We start from the raw sequence: 16,195 nt of genomic DNA, 5'->3' as shown, positions 1-16,195 counted from the left end.
ACCACAATGAGATATAACCTTACACCTGTCAGAATAGCTAAAATCAAAAAGAAAAGAAATTGCAGACATTGGGGAGAAAGTAGAGGAAAAGGAATGCTTGTACACTATTGGTGAGAATGTAAATTGGTACAGCCACTGTAGAAAATAGTATGGAGGTTTCTGAAAAATTAAAAATAGAAATATCGTGTGATTCAATACTTCTACTGGGTATTTACCAGAAGACAGTGAAAATGCTAATTTGAAAGGACATATGCACACCTTTGTTTATGGCAGCATTATACAATAGCCAAGACACAGAAGCATCCTAACACATCATCAGTAGATGAATGGAGAAGGAAGATGTACACACACACACACACACACACACACACACACACACAGTGAAATCTTATACTGCCATAAGAAAAAGACAAGATCTTGCCATTTGCAACAGCATGGAGGACCTGGAAGGTATTGTGCTAAGTGAACTAAGTCAGAGTGAAAGAGACACACACCATATGATTTTACCCATATGTGGAATTTATTAAAAAAACAAACAAACAACTGATGTGAATAAACAAACAGAAAGTGGAATCAGACCTGTAAACACAGGGAACAAACCGATGGTTGCCAGAAGTGATAGTGGTGAGGGATGGACTAAAATGGTAAAGGGGAGAAGGGGGTACAAGCTTCCTGGTTATGAAATGAGTAAATCATGGGAATAAAAGGCACAGCACAGAGAATACAGTCACTGGTATTGTAATACTGATGGATGGTGACATATGGGAGCTACACTTATGGTCACCATAAGTATAATGTTTAAACTTGTTGAGCCAGTATATTTGTACACCTGAAACTAATGTAACATAGTGTGCCAACTACACTCCAAAAAAACAAACAAAAAAAGATAACCATGGCCAAAACTCCCTGAGGAGAATGACCTTGAGAAGACACAGAGATTGAGCATAGGACAATCAAAAGAAGAGAAGAATTTTGTCACTCATTTAGTCTCACCTATGCTAACAGGGTTTCTTTGGCAATCTGACTACATCCTTAGTAAAAAGCAAAAAGGCTCATGTTTAAATGTCTCTGACTTTAGGGTGTTCTGTGGTTCAAAGAAGTAATTTTTCTACTTTTTAAAAAAATTTATTAGAGAGAGAGCGCACGAGCAAGCACCTGAACAGGGGGAGGGGCAGAGGTAGAGGAGGAGAGGGAATCTTAAGCAGACTCCCCCAGTGATCCCAGGACCCTGAGATCATGACTTGAGCTAAAATCAAGAGTCAGATGCCCAACCAACTGGGCCACCCCAGTGCCTGAAATGTTTTTTGTTTAATTGTGGCCCACTTTAGTGATGGAGGATTAGTGGGAACTAAAAGTTCTAGTCCATCTACACAATTCATTCCTCCTTTTAGACTAAATAACGCATGGATAACAAAGGAAAAAATCAATATTCAGTGTGAGCTTATACATGTGTACTATAAAATACCCTCTAAGCAAAAAAAAAAAAAAAATTATCACACTTATTTTGATAGTATGTTGACACTCACTCATCCGTACAAATTCAATTAGTACATCTACCAAAAATGTGCATGTTATTAGCCATTGGTGAATGTAGGTTGAGGCGGTAGTATGTGGGTTGTACACATCTTCTCTAGCATTATAACATGAATGATTCTTATTTAAACCTTAATATGCACATATATTAACAACTAGCTATTTGAAATATAAGCCAAAATTACCATTAATGCAAATATTCATTAACAAATGATAACCAAATTATCTTCAACCACATGATCCTCAATAACCAAAAAATGTTTAGTAAATTAAATTGAGAGCAATAAAGCTACCTAGTAATTTATAAGTATGAAGTGAAAAAAGCAACAATTAAAAATAAAAAATAAACCACAAGATTAACGAAGTTCTGAGAACAAAGCATCCTGATTGTTTTCATGCCTATTACTAGCTTTCCAGTATTTTGAGCACTGAAGCAACTGACTTCTTATAAAGTACCTCATTTCTTAAATTCTATGACGTGCTGAGTTGTTTATGATCTTCAAATATTAGTAATCTATAATAACTCACTTATTCAACTGGTGGAAAATCTTAGTTCTATGTAAAGGTTAATATATACGGGATTATACTTTTTTTAGTAATAAATGAAGGAAAGGATTTGCATTTGGGGATCATTTGGAAGCCCACCAGAAGTCTTTTCCAGAAGCACCTGGAGATGTGAACCATTCATTCTTTGAGAAACAGCTATTACCTCCTGTGGTGTGAGTTGAAAGGCTGATTAATTGCTGAGCACCAGAGTCAGGCCTATTGAAGGATGTCATCCTTCAAGGACTGGGATGCTGCTGAGAGATTCCAGTCTTTCATGGACTTTGAGCCAGATGGCCTCCAAGTCTCCCACTGACCCTGGATGTCCCCATTTATGACTGACGAGGAGATGTTGACACGTGTTTCTGCTAAGAGTTTCAGCTACACATGTTGTTTCAAAGACAATACTCTTTATGTTCTAGAGAGAGATAACACTAATATGATTTGCTGGTTTCTGGGCTGTATCTCCAAACTGATACTCTGATGCCAATGAGAGTTTTTATATTCATTGTAAATTGGGAATGAGTTTCAGTGGATAAAACAGAAGTAAGGGCTGTTAGCAATCCCTTTCCAAGTATGCTAATAGTTTTTAGTCAATCCTCCTCCACAAGCCTTTTCAAACTAATAGTTAATAAAGGTGCCTTAATTTTCAGTTTGATGACGATATCAAAATTTGGTCAAAGAGCTGGATGGCTCTGTTGTGTTCCTGTCAAGATATTCAGATTATCTTTTATTTTTATTTTTTATTTCTTTATTTTTCCAGAGAATGCACACGGAGGTGGGGGGAGAGGCAGAGGGAGAAAGAGAATCTTAAGCAGGCTCTGCGCTTGGAGCTTGATCTCATGAGGGCATGACCTGAGCCAAAAATCAAGAGTTGGACGCTTATCTGACTGAGCCACCCAGGCGCCCCAAATTATCCAGATTATCTTAAAGAGCACCTCATGTGCTTGAAAAACTACCAAACTTGCCCTTTCCATATTAAAACCTTTCATGAGAACTTTCATTGTTTCTCTTGAAATGAGGAGGTTTGGCTTCAAAGATTTGGCATAAACACAACTTCATTTATCTTAACATGAGTGGTGAAAAAAATAGGCTATTTTGTAAGGACCTCTGTGACTTCCTGAGCATTCTCTTTTCCAGGAGGACATGACCCTGAGTGGAAGACAGTGTCTCCCATGAGGCAGGAGGAAAGAAGGCAGGTGAGTGATATGGTTAAAACTCATTCTACAAAGCACACAAGGCTTCTGTCTCCATGGGTCACGATAAATTTTTTTAACACAGACTTTGATTTCATCTCGATCTATCTAGGACAATGTTGAAATTAAATGGTATCCAAAGTCTAGGCAACAGTATCTTTGTCCTTGGATCTGTGAAATTCCACAAGAAAAGTGCTCAGAAAGAGCTGCAAGAAGTGAAGGATTTAGGGAGTTTAGGAATTATTCAAACAAAACCAGTTAAATTTATAGGAATCCCCAATGAGGAAAGCATTAAGAATGGGAGTTTTGAAATGAAAATTTTCCACATTATTTCAGAGGTCCTGCTTCCTGACTGAATGTTGCTTGTGTTTGCTCTTATAAATAATATTTCTTCCAACTGGCACCCTTAAACAGGATCCATTCAGACAAATTTCATGGGGCATTGAGCAATTCCGGTACCTTTCTCAATCAAAACTAAAGGTTATGTTATTCTCCTTATCCTTTCCTTTTGAGTGGCTACAAAGGAAGTTGTTGATATTATTGTTAATGTTTCAAAGAAAACTAGAGCTATGAGTTATTTTCTTATGTGAAGCAGGGCGCCAGCCTTGGAAATGTCCTTGAAGAAAGGCTTTTTTGGGTGCCACTACTCTTTCTCACAGGGCAAAGGGTGGTAATAGCAGTCTTTAGTTTTCCACTAGTTTGCTGTCCTTTCTTTGCTGTGTTAGGTTAGGTTATGGTTAGGAATCTCATTCTTGGGTGGCGGTGCACACAGCTAGTGTGACAATTTGGTTGGCCTGGTGTGCTGGGAGGCACAAGGAGGGAGCCTTCGGGAAATGCCCATGATTTCCATCAACAAAGAAAAAATTGGCTAGTTGGCAACTGAGGGTCAAATCAATAATGATTCTTTTGTGTGGGCACAGTTGGAACAAAATGCCTTTCACCAATTTTAATAAAACCTCTGAAACATGATTGTAAAGGGACATTGGGGAAAATCTTGTGACCTCTTTGGAACATATAAGAAGGACTCTCAAGATGACCTTTGAGTTCAGAGATGGAATGGAGCTCTGGGGGTGGCTCTTTCCAATGAGCGCAGACCTATATGCTCATTGACTGTTTTAGAAGGAAAGAAGAGACTTCAAGAGAAAAAAAAAAAAAAAAAAATAGAGGGCACCTGGGTGGCTCAGTCCTTAACTGTCTGCCTTTGGCCTGGGTCCAGATCCCAGGGTCCTGGGATAGAGCCCCATATCGGGCTCTCTACTCAGCAGGGAGGCTGCTTCTCCCTCTCCAGCTCCCCTGTGCTTTTGTTCCCTCTCTTGCTATCTTTCTTTTTCATAAATAAATAAAATCTTAAAAACAAAAGAAAAAAATAAAATTTATTGGGTAGCATGGGAGACAGAGGTGGACTCATATAACCCTGTGCCCTTTAATCCATGGGGTGGAAAGAGGCTAGTGTACTAGTAAAATAATGTTCAGTGTGGGATTGAGAAATTGGGGAAATAAGTACAGAGAGGAGAAGACTATGTTAGGGAATACTAAAATGTGAATTTCACTGCTAAGGTGGCATAATGGAGACTTCTGGATTATCCCAAGGGCATACTGGCACTCAGTAATAAAAAAACAAAGGGACTCTTTCTGACCAAAGACCTGGACAGATGGTAGGGGAAACAGGTGTGGTTGCAAACAGCCCAAGGCTTTTCAATATCAACTGTACCCACAGGCTTGAAAAGACTGACGTTACCCATACAAAATGTGGGAGAGACACCTGTATGATCAGATTACCATCTGTACTATCGCTGTCAATAACTACTCAGAGGATGAGTACAAACCAACCAAACACCATAATAGCCACCTTTAGGGGAGGGCAGGTGTGCCTGGATTTTTCTATGGCCTCGCAGAGCTGACAGGCAAGGGATTTTGCTGGTTTGGGGAACTTCTTGAGAAGCATGGGGGGGGCAATGGTTCCTATCCTGGAAATTTTGCCTTCAGGCCTAGCACCAAAGAAAGCATGTAGCCTATGGCACAGACATTGTCTAAATCTGGAGCTGTCATTCTCTGTGCCTCAGGGGCCTGAGGGAGTTGGAACAGCCTCTGATTGCCCGCAGCAGCCCTTCATACTTGAGGGCCATTCCATCTGTCATACTTCAGAACTTTTCATCTGCAGAGGTCTGTGCTCTGAAGCCAAACATGTGGCCTTTGCACTTCCTGGGGCTTCAGGTGGAGTGTCCTTCCGCCAACGTTCCCAGAACTTACCCCCTGCTGTCTCTGCTCTGATGATATCTCACCAAAAGCAGCCTTCTCTTGTCATTCTATATAAAATAAATCCTCTCAGGGCACCTGGGTGGCCCAGTTGGTAAGCATCTGTCTTTAGCTCAGGCCCTGATCTCAGGATCCTGGGATCAAGCCCCACCTTGGGCTCTCTCCTAGGCGGGAGCCTGCTTCTCCCTCTTCCACTCCCCCTGCTTGTGCTCCCTCTCTTGCTGTCTCTCTCTCTGTCAAATAAATAACAAAATCTTAAAAAAATAAATAATAAAAAAATAAACCCTCTCTCTTAGGATCCCTATCCCGTTTCCATAAATTTGTTTTTCTCCTTGGCCTTTGCACCATCTGTTACTTTATATATTTACTAGTAAATTATTTGCTTGGCCTATTTCTTGCACCACTAGAATATAAGTTCCATGAGGGGAGGGATTTTGTCTGTTTTGTTTACTGTAATATCCTGCCACTGGCATCTTGTGACTATTTGGAAAATGAATGAATGGGGCCATAAGTAAAACCTTTAATTCTTTCTGATCTGTCTCAATTGACTCAGACCTGTGGGCTGCTTGGGCCCCAAGGGGGAACAACAGATGTAAAGGGCTTTTTTTTTTTTTTTTTTTGGCAAAGTGTATAACCTAAACTAATCTATAGACCTAAGCAGCAAAGTGAAAGCTCTTCGCTCTGAGAAAGACAAACTGTTGTCAGGGTTTCCTACTTATCTTTCCAAGGCAGGGTCCTACCGCGTCCAGAATGTTGTGCTTGGAGTGACCGTGACAAATTTCTGGTCCTCAGTGAAAAAGAAACAGGACAACTGGGTCATACATGCCCCTGGCTCATGCCAACATCCAGTCATGATGGACTTGTCTCTGGATTTTAAGGTCTTTAAATCTTCTTTTTACTGTCCCTCGATTTAAGGTTTTGAAACCAAGGCAGCCAATAGAGCTTAGGAAATATTTATAGTTATCTTAAAATTAGGTTTATAGGAAGATGCATAAATGACTGTTCACCCTTCTGTTCCATGGTTTCTGAGTATCATCTTCTATTCCAAGGACTTTGATGGCAGTTATGCTCATGCTTCCATGGAGGAAACTTGTCACCCATTAGAAAAGATTCTCCAAACATCAGTGGGCTTAAGGACCACCCAAAGTAGTAGTTGAACTCTCTAGTTCTCTTCTTTGTAACTCTGAATTCCAAATGTCAGAGACAATAGATTTGAGCTGGGTTTGATGACTTACTGCAAGATTCCTGGACAAGCTTAGCTTCAACATTAATACAATGGAGATCAATCCATCAAGTCTGTGAAAACCTGGTTGCCCATCTCCACATTAGAGATCTGGTAGGAATTTAGAAGAGATTCATGGGATCCTTAGAAAGATGAGCTCTCTGGTCTCTTGTCAACTTTGGATCAAGAAAAGGAGCTAAGATAACTTTTCAGATTTCTTAAAATAGGCTGGTCTTGGGTTGCCTGGGTAGCTCAGTTGGTTAGGAGTCTGCCTTCAACTCAGATCATGATCTTGGGGTCCTGGCATCAAACCCTATGTCAGGCTCTACACTCACTGGGGAGTCTGCTTGTTCCTCTCCCTCACCCCCCACCCCCACTTATGCTTTCTGTGTCTTTCAAATGATTTCTTTTTTTTTTTTTAACAAAAAGAGGCTGGTCTTTAAATGGTGTCTCCACCAGCACCAGGATGCCCTATACAAGTCACAGCACCCTCTACCATCAGCAAGCACATCATAGCCTCAGTCAATGAATATTCTGGAGGCAGCTCATACAGGTGTGTGAGAACATGTTATTAACATTTTGGGAAAATTGGGAACTGGTTGATCTAACAACACTGGCTTAGAAGGGGCCCTGGTGGGAGGGAGTAAGCCACTGAAATAAGCCTTCTCCAGCACTCCATGGAGCTAGTTCTTAAACATTCACCAGCACTCCACTAGCCTGCAACATCCCTCAACATTACAGTAAGCCCTTTGCCTTCCTGGGTTGTGTGTGTCTGTGTGTATGTGTGTGTGTATGCGGACATGCTTTAAAATATTTTGTAAAAACAAAAAAGGATAAAAGTATCCCAGAAAATGGAGATGAAAGTCACCTGACCAAGTTCAAGCACCTTACAGACAATGGACTATTCATTCATGCTGAGGAGCTGGAGTCTAACCTTCCTTCCGCATATTCCAAGTATGACACCAGCAACTTTCCAGTCTTAGACCAGCTGTTGACTCTCCCCATAAATTGTGGGGATCTAAGCAGAGAGTTAACTCCTTTATGAAAGCATGTCAGTGGCCATGAGGCCATATACAATATATGTTTTATGAACACATCTAAAAGAGAAACAGCCATCAGAAGATATGGCTCCTGTACTCACTTTCACTGTAGTGTTAAATGTTTGCCAAGAAGTTAAGTTTCCTCCTCTTCAGATTTTAAAAATCTCATTATAGTAGTGACACCCAGCTTTACTAAAAGAGAATGTATATGATCATATCAATGGCTCCACCACATGAGATAAGGACAATCTCCCTAGAACTTCAAATATTCTTGTGGAAATAACACATGAATTGTTTGTCCTACCTGAGAACCACCTCTATTTGAATAGCAGCCTAGAAAGATATTAAGAGTACAGGGCTGGGCCCCTGAAGCAGGGTCTGTTGACATTATTAGGTGTTGACTCCCCAACTCCCAAAGTTCTTTTAGCCATGAGAAGGAAAGAGACACCTCTTGCTCTATAAGGAAATCCTTTTCAGTCTGTTGCCTAGTGATTGCCTAGTTTATGCCTTTCTGCTCTTCTGGGGGTACTTAATATAAGGATACTAGAGGATCTTCACCTGGCACCAGGGGCTCAAATGCTTCTGGAAAAGCAGCTTTGCAATTGAGATGAGTAGATATGAATTAATCATTTTATTTATTTTTTATTACAGATTTATTTATTTATTTATTTATTTATCTATTTGAGATAGAAAGAGAGAGAGAGAACAAGCAGGGGGAACAGCAGGCAGAGGGAAAAGCAGACTCCCTGCTGAGCAGGGTGCCCGATGGCAGGACTCAGTCCTAGGATTCCGTGATCATGACCTGAGCCGAAGGCAGACACTTAACTGAGTCACTCAGGTGCCCTCTTTAACCAGTTTAGAAAACAAATCACTCCAGGATTCATGGCAACAGCTATTCAGTTTACCAGGAAAGCCCAGCACTACTAGATTTTCTTCCTCTCCGGTCAGTCCATAATCCAGAGTACTAGGATATTGCTACCTTTCCTCAAATGCAGGAAAATAGGAAGGTGCCATGACCTGAAAATCTCAGCTCTGACAACTCAGGCTGGTTTCAGAGGAATCTTCCAGTGGCTGAAACCAGCTACAATATGCATAACATGTCTGTTGTACTTTTGGACTTAGTCCTTTCCTCAAGGTAACATTTGGGTTCTTTCCTCTCCTTGCACAGGCTGCTACCTCTGCTTAGATCTCTTCTGCTCACCTCCATCTTCACTTGACCAGTTGCTCCCCATATTACAGTACTCAGCTCATTTGTCACCCCATGTCTGAAGGCTCCCCTGGGCAATCCTCATCTCCAGCCTGGGATAAGGAAGGTTCCTCTGAGTTTTTATAGTAATTTTTTATTATTGCCATCACACCATAGGCCATAACATGCAATATAACCTCTGTATGATTAATCTCTTTCTTATAGCAGTGGTTCTAAATTTTGGTTGCATGTTAGGATGATCTAATACATAACTCTATATGCTATGCCATGCTCACCACTACTGTCTCTCACCATACAACACTATTACCATATCATTGACTATATTCCTTATGTTGTGCCATTCATTCCCAGAATATTCATTCTATAACTGGAAGCCTGTATCTCCAACTCTCCTTCAGTCCTTTTGCCCATCCCCCTTCTCCTCTCCCCTCTGGCAACTATCAGTTTGTTCTCTGTTTATGGGTCTGATTCTGCTTCTGGTTTGTTTATTCTTTTTTTTTTTTTTTTTTTTTTTAGATTTCACATATATGTAGAATTACATGGTACTGTTTCTATTACTCTGACTTATTTCACTTAGCATAATACCTATCCATCCATGTTGTCTCAAATGGCATGATCGCATCCTTTCTTAAGGGTGTATAGTATTCCATTGTGTGTGTGTGTGTGCATGGCACATGTATATCACTGGACACTGATATTGCTTCTATATCTTAGCTATTGTAAATAAGGCTACAATAAACACTGACATGTATATAACTTTTTGAATTACTGTTTTTGTTTCCTTTGAGTAACTACCTTGTAGTAGAATTACTGCATCATATCGTATTCTTACTTTTATTATTTTTTAGAAACCTCCATACTGTTTTCTACAGTGGCTGTGCCAATTTACATTCTCACCAACAGTGTACAAGCATTCCTTTTCCTCCACATTCTCCCCCGTGCTTGAAATTTCTTTTCTTTCTTATTTTAGCCATTCTGACAGGTGTAAGGTCACATCTCATTGTGGTTTTGATTTCTGTTTCCCTGATTATTACTGATATTGAGCATATTTTCATGTGTCTGCTGACCATCTATATATCCTCTTTGAGAAAATGCCTATTCAGGACCTCTGCCCCTATTTTAATCGAGGTGTTTATTTTATTTTATCATTATTATTATTATTTTTTGGTGTTGACTTGTATAAATTCTTCACAGATTTTGGATATTAACCCCTTATAGGATATGTCATTTGCAAATATCTTGTCCAGTCAGTAGGTTGCCTTTTTGTTTTATTCATGGTTTCCTGAGCTGTACAAAAAGTGTTTATTTTGATGTAGTTCCAATAGCTTATTTTTGCTTTAGTTTCCCTTACCTTAAGAAACATATCTAGAAAAATGTTGCTATAGCAAGTGTCAGAGAATTTACTGCCTGTGTTCTCTTCTAGGATTTTTATGGATTCCAGGTCTCACATGTAGGTCTTTAATCCATTTTAAGTTTATTTTTGTGTATGATGTTAGAAAGCAGTCTAGTTTTATTCTTTACATGTAGCTGTCCATCATGGTTTTTTGAAAAGACTGTCTTTCCCTCAGGGTATATTCTTAGCTCCTTTGTCATAGACCATAGTGTTTTCAAAGCTCTTCCATCTTGTAGCATGGATCAGTACCTCACCTCTTCCTATGGCTGTTACCAAACTGGCAACTGCTAAGTTAGTATAAATACGTGAAAAGATCACACTGTTGTCTTTGTTTGACAAGTTAAATCCAAGCATAGCAAAGGATAAGATTTAAAGAAACAAATAGCAAGGAGTAAAGCATCACTGTTTTCCCAGGGGACAGCTGAATACGCCTCAATTTCTTTTTGTCTCAGAACCAAGAGTTTACCTGGCTAGGGATGCCAAGGAACCAGATTCATAGTTTGCCAGGCGTAGTGAAAATATGCCCTTCTTTTTGCCTTCCAATCATTTTGAACGCTTTTCCTAAGAGTAGAGGTTTCCCAACGTTACCAGTTCTCACCTCAAGGTAGACATCCAAACTTTGCTACCTCCCTTGCATCCTCAGGTCAGGCGTGGGACCTCCTCTACCAGCCAGAAGCATCCTTGCCCAAATTCCTGTCTGAACAGTTTTGGATGCACTCCACTCACTGCAGAAATACCCTGTGCAGGAAGAGATTCTAGGGGAAGCTTCCAGAGCTTGCATTGGAGGTAGTAGTTGGAGTGATGCAGTGGTGGGCTGTTCCCCTGGGGCAGTTTTGTCATCAAACTGGGGCATCACCCCCAGTTTCAGCTTCCAAGTCTGGCCCTCTGGAGAAGCCCCCCTGGAGAGTCTGGGAGTTAATCATGATCTCCAGTTAATTCTTTTTCTGCTTAAATTGGTTACAGTATATTTCTGTCAAACAAGAAGAGGATTGCTATCATGGACTCTACCTTAGAAACCCTGAACTGGTGCTGAACTGTAAGGAGATGCTTGCCCCAAATTCACTAATTAACTTTAGGGCCATACCAATCTCTTTTGCTTGCATGGCTCAATTTGACAAATTCTCTCTGTCACTCAGAGTATAAAAAGTTTCACAGGTGCAGTCTGAATAATTGTGACTGTGACATTTGACACTAATAAAACAATAATCCCAACAGTATTTTGTTGTCTCTGCAGAACACTCATTCTGAATCCTGATCTTTTTACCAAGTCCACCGTGCATGTAAATTCAGGTGACCTTATTTCTTTACCACCCTTCCTGACCCACTATTTTTCTCACACACAGGGGCTTTAAAATACGTTGTCTAGATATTTAAAATTGTTAGATCTTCTTGTTGGACAGACCCTTTGAGTATGATATAGTGTCCTTCCTCATCTCTTATTATAGTCTTTGGCTTAAAATCTAATTGATCTGATGTAAGGATTGCCACTCCTGCTTTCTTCTGATGTCCATTTGCACGGTAAATTCTTTTCCACCCTCTCACTTTAAATCTGGAGGTGTCTTCGGGCTTAAAATGAGTTTCTTGGAGGCAACATATAGATGGGTTTTGTTTTTTTATCCATTCTGATACCCTGTGTCTTTTGACAGGGGCATTTAGCCCATTAACATTCAGGGTAACTATTGAGAGATATGAATTTAGTGCCATTGTATTGCCTGTAAGGTGACTGTTACTGTATATGGTCTCTGTTCCTTTCTGATCTACCACTTGTAGGCTCTCTCTTTGCTTAGAGGACCCCTTTCAATATTTCCTGTAGAGCTGGTTTGGTGTTTGCAAATTCTTTCAGTTTTTGTTTGTCCTGGAAGCTTTTAATCTCTCCTTCTATTTTCAATGATAGCCTGGCTGGATATAGTATTCTTGGCTGCATGTTTTTCTCGTTTAGTGCTCTGAAAATATCATGCCAGCTCTTTCTGGCCTGCCAGGTCTCTGTGGATAAGTCAGCTGCCAATCTAATATTTTTACCATTATATGTTACAGACTTCTTTTCCCGGGCTGCTTTCAGGATTTTCTCTTTGTCACTGAGACTTGTAAATTTTACTATTAGGTGACGGGGTGTGGGCCTATTTTTATTGATTTTGAGGGGCGTTCTCTGAACCTCCTGAATTTTGATGCTCGTTCCCTTTGCCATATTGGGGAAATTCTCCCCAGTAATTCTCTCCAGTATACCTTCTGCTCCCCTCTCTCTTTCTTCTTCTTCTGGAATCCCAATTATTCTAATGTTATTTCGTCTTATGGTGTCACTTATCTCTCGAATTCTCCCCTCGTGGTCTAGTGGTGCTGGGAAAATTGGACAGCCACATGCAAAAAAATGAAATTGGACCATTTCCTTACACCACACACAAAAATAGACTCAAAATGGATGAAGGACCTCAATGTGCGAAAGGAATCCATCAAAATCCTTGAGGAGAACACAGGCAGCAACCTCTTCGACCTCAGCCTCAGCAACATCTTCCTAGGAACAACGCCAAAGGCAAGGGAAGCAAGGGCAAAAATGAACTATTGGGATTTCATCAAAATCAAAAGCTTTTGCACAGCAAAGGAAACAATTAACAAAATCAAAAGACAACTGACAGAATGGGAGAAGATATTTGCAAACGACATATCAGATAAAGGACTAGTGTCCAGAATCTATAAAGAACTTAGCAAACTCAACACCCAAAGAACAAATAATCCAATCAAGAAATGGGCAGAGGACATGAACAGACATTTCTGCAAAGAAGACATCCAGATGGCGAACAGACACATGAAAAAGTGCTCCATATCACTCGGCATCAGGGAAATACAAATCAAAACCACAATGAGATATCACCTCACACCAGTCAGAATGGCTAAAATCAACAAGTCAGGAAATGACAGATGCTGGCGAGGATGCGGAGAAAGGGGAACCCTCCTCCACTGTTGGTGGGAATGCAAGCTGGTGCAGCCACTCTGGAAAACAGCATGGAGGTTCCTCAAAATGTTGAAAATAGAACTGCCCTATGACCCAGCAATTGCACTATTGGGTATTTACCCTAAAGATACAAACGTAGTGATCCAAAGGGGCACGTGCACCCGAATGTTTATAGCAGCAATGTCCACAATAGCCAAACTATGGAAAGAACCTAGATGTCCATCAACAGATGAATGGATCAAGAAGATGTGGTATATATACACAATGGAATACTATTCAGCCATCAAAAGAAATGAAATCTTGCCATTTGCGACAACATGGATGGAACTAGAGCGTATCATGCTTAGCGAAATAAGTCAAGCAGAGAAAGACAACTATCATATGATCTCCCTGATATGAGGAAGTGGTGATGCAACATGGGGGCTTAAGTGGGTAGGAGAAGAATCAATGAAACAAGATGGGATTGGGAGGGAGACAAACCATAAGTGACTCTTAATCTCACAAAACAAACTGAGGGTTGCTGGGGGGAGGGGGTTTGGGAGAAGGGGGTGGGATTATGGACATTGGGGAGGGTATGTGCTTTGGTGAGTGCTGTGAAGTGTGTAAACCTGGTGATTCACAGACCTGTACCCCTGGGGATAAAAATATATGTTTATAAAAAATAAAAAATTTAAAAAAAATATATGTTGTCTAATAGCTTTATCTGAGTATCAGTGATGGATAGAAAATTTTGAGACACACAAAAAAACCCATAAATCTGTGATTTTTGACCTTGGTATGGACATGTTATATAATTAATAACATCTGATAAGAATGTATTCAACTGCTGATTTTGATAATATTCCTTCTTATACTTTTCTGTGTAAAAACACTCCCAGATTCCAGTGGGCAATCTAGAAGGCCTGCAAGAACATTGTTTTTGTGATGCTAAAGGTAACTTCCATGCAAGAACCTGTCAGAACATGGAAGTTATGTCAAAGCCCCTTCTCTCTCTACCCCACTTCATCTTCAAATGAACTAGTGCACAGATCCAGCTTTAAGATACCATGTTTTGAGTTTCTGAGAGCACTCTGGAATGAAATCCGGGAGGAGAGAGGTAGCACTTCAATTGATATTCTGACATTTCTCCTCCATCTACCTGAGATTTATTTTATTTCGGCATATGGGAGTCTACAGAAAATATCACAAATATTAATGGACCTTTCCGAAAATATACAGAAGCTGATGATACAGTAGCTCCCAATACACATGGTGTATGCATACACCATATGGACCTAAGAATATACCTGTGACCATACCATTCTAGATTGAGAAACACTAGCCTGAAGTCTTAGTAACATGCATTTTTAAGGTGACATGTGGCCATTACAAAAAGAGAGAGACCTTGCTGTCCTAATATTTATTCATAAGGGTTGTGGAGAATTATATTTTTAGGCTAAAATTTTTCCCAGAACATATGGTCTCATATGTAAAAATAAAACAAATAAAAACCCATCCATGAAAATGAATCAAAATTAAAGTATCCTAAGAACAAGAATTTGCCATACTTAAAGAAGATTTTTGAATACAGCTCTTTGTCCTTAACAATGTTTAAGATAATACAGATATGTAAGACATAAATGGGAGACCAATGAGAGCCAAGTAGCATATGACTTCATTGGCATGAGTTCCCAAAGGGGTCAGACTTGAAACTAACCAGCAAGAGATCAATTTGTTAGCAAATCATTCTGAAATCTTAAGTTCTTATGGTAAAGTCCATGGCCAAATGGTAAATTAATACTTCAGGCAACACACTTTTGGAGAAATCAAAAACTATCTTCTGATTCTCTCTCCAATTCAACTTTTCCAAACTGTACATCTATGAGCATTGAACATGCTAGTTGTACAGGCTTTAATCCACCTCAATCCTGGGTTTCCATCCAGTGTAACTTTTATCTACAATAATGACTAGCTGAGCACTATAGTCTTTTAAAGGGTTACTGTGATAGAACTCTTTAATCACTCTGGTTACCTCATGAGCTCTGTCTCTGGGGATGAGTGTGTTTCAGGCGTGGAATAGTGTTGAGGGGGAAACATTCCCATGAGCTCAAACTGGACATAACTTGTTTTTAATGCTTAACGTAAACATCTAGCTATATTCTCATTAGCAATTCCACAAAGCAGCATAATGCCTCCTATTCTCATTTCCGCCTATTCCCTCCTCTGAGCTTCCAGTTTGACTGACTACGTTGTTCCAACTCCCACTCACAGCCTGGTGCACTATGCAGTTTCCCCTACACTGGCAGTAGCCTCCCTGTTTGACCACCTTGCCTCCTCCTCCTGCTCCTTCGAATCCTTCCCATTAACCATTTCTTGCAGGAGGACAGACAGTAACATTTCACAACCATGGCTCCCAGCACCTATTAAACTGAAGGATAAGAGACTGGCTTGCTAGTAACAGCAGAAAGAATTGAAGAATGATCACTTAATAACTATTTCTTTTGGTTTTGTAATCCATAACCTCTTCCTAGAATCTTGTCATTTACTTGTGTCTTCTCTATGAGAAGCCCAAATCTTCCGTATTTCCTGCAACATCGTATTGCCATAACTTATTAATGGAAAAAGTTTAAAAGGTGTGGAGTTATTATTTTTGGTTTTATTTTTGAAATGACTCATACCTAAGCCATTTGTCAACTCTGTGACCTGATTGTCCCTTTCTGAGAAATCACTCCCATTTAGATGAGTCTGTCTAAATCATTTATTTGTATGGTTGCTGATTATTATTACAGGTTCTAAGACTATAACAATAACTTCTCATTTATAAAAGCTCAAGAGATCTCTCCCAGACCCTTCTTCCTCCCTGCAGCCTCCTGGTAGGG

General features: G+C 40.0%; 1 protein-coding gene and 1 long non-coding RNA gene across 3 annotated transcripts in view; one reads left to right on the top strand and one right to left on the bottom strand.

Annotated features, from left to right (window-relative positions):
• Nucleotides 1-3,361, top strand: part of LOC131831995 (uncharacterized) — a 251,640-nt gene extending 248,279 nt beyond the window's left edge. The window contains exon 5 of the long non-coding RNA XR_009353889.1: nt 3,217-3,361. This is a non-coding gene — a long non-coding RNA (uncharacterized LOC131831995). The remainder of the gene's footprint in view (nt 1-3,216) is intronic.
• The window catches only part of CCDC192 (coiled-coil domain containing 192), a 201,760-nt gene that overhangs the window by 109,610 nt on the left and 75,955 nt on the right, over nt 1-16,195 (bottom strand). The window lies entirely within an intron of this gene.

This window comes from Mustela lutreola, chromosome 5 (assembly GCF_030435805.1).
Source record: "Mustela lutreola isolate mMusLut2 chromosome 5, mMusLut2.pri, whole genome shotgun sequence".
Classification (NCBI taxonomy): Eukaryota; Metazoa; Chordata; class Mammalia; order Carnivora; family Mustelidae; genus Mustela; species Mustela lutreola.
This window is presented reverse-complemented; position numbering and strand designations above follow the sequence as displayed.